Genomic DNA, 1,181 nt, shown 5'->3' with positions numbered 1-1,181 from the left:
ATCTATTTCATTCGCTCCTATATATAATACTTTGAATTCTACATTTTTATATAATGTATAGTTTCATTAATAAATGTGTCCTTTCAGATTGCATTCCATATAGAAGAAGTTTAAGATTCCTTTTTTTCCTAGGTCCTTATATTATTTTATTTCTTTGGGATAACATGACAATGTTATCTAATTTCAAGTTTTGTAAAGATTATGCTATGTAAAGGCCTTTCTAAGGTGAAGATTTAATACACTGATGTCAAACTAACCTTTAATTCTATGAATTGCATGTATTGTTACACTTGTATTTTTGTAATCAACTTTTTAATAACTGTTTTTATATTTCTTGCATCAGAAGAATGAAAAATATGGAATACTTCACAAATTTTCATATCATCCTTGTGCAAGTGCCATGTTAATCTCTGTGGTATTGTAATTTGGGTAGACCTGCTGCTGAAGCATGTAGTACCCTCTAAATTTAAGTACTTAATGATGCAATCTTTATACAGGCATATATCCATGGTTGCCTATTTGTAACAAGGAACCCTTATTGTTCCTTAAAATGCGATTGATCTTGTTTCTCTAAAATTCTGTGTATAGTGGAAAAGCTTATATCATTTGGTCGATTGCTCATATTTACAATTTTTTTGTCAATGACTATTTTGTCGTTTTCATTTTAAATTTGATCATACTTTGAAGCCTTTAAAGCTAAGACCAAAGGTGATGGCTTTTCAAGTACTTATTTATCAACTGAGTTAGCTTTGTAGAGCTAATGGGTTCAAACTAAGCCTTGCTTGAGAGCTACTTCTAAACTTCCGCAGCTTAAACTTTCCCAAATGAGGTCTTGCTGGGACAAATGTCTACCTGAACCTTTACCCTTCTTCCTTGTAGGAACAGACCAACCAGAATATCTTACCCTGACAGCATAGATTGTCTTACTGGAACAAAACTAATCTTAGTTACAAGGGATCATAGAGAGATTAACAGTTCAGACCAAATTGTTCAGAATGGAATGTATTTTATCAAAATATAATTGTTTATTATACCTATCATTTCAAAAGTAGCTAAAGCCAAGAAGGTGAAAAAATTTTCATACGCATGATTACCTACTGTCCTGGCCTGTCTATCATCCAACCAAGCAGGAACTTACACTACTGACTCTCTATCACCAAATATTTCCATAGCTCCTGGAA

General features: G+C 32.3%; 1 pseudogene; it reads right to left on the bottom strand.

Moving 5' to 3' along the window:
• Positions 1 to 350: 350 nt before the first annotated feature.
• Positions 351 to 450, bottom strand: LOC138828821 (U6 spliceosomal RNA; annotated as a pseudogene).
• Between the last annotated feature and the right edge of the window lie 731 nt (positions 451 to 1,181).

Source organism: Dipodomys merriami, unplaced genomic scaffold (assembly GCF_024711535.1).
Source record: "Dipodomys merriami isolate MVZ:Mamm:240054 unplaced genomic scaffold, mDipMer1.0.p SCAF_165, whole genome shotgun sequence".
Taxonomy (NCBI): Eukaryota; Metazoa; Chordata; class Mammalia; order Rodentia; family Heteromyidae; genus Dipodomys; species Dipodomys merriami.
This window is presented reverse-complemented; position numbering and strand designations above follow the sequence as displayed.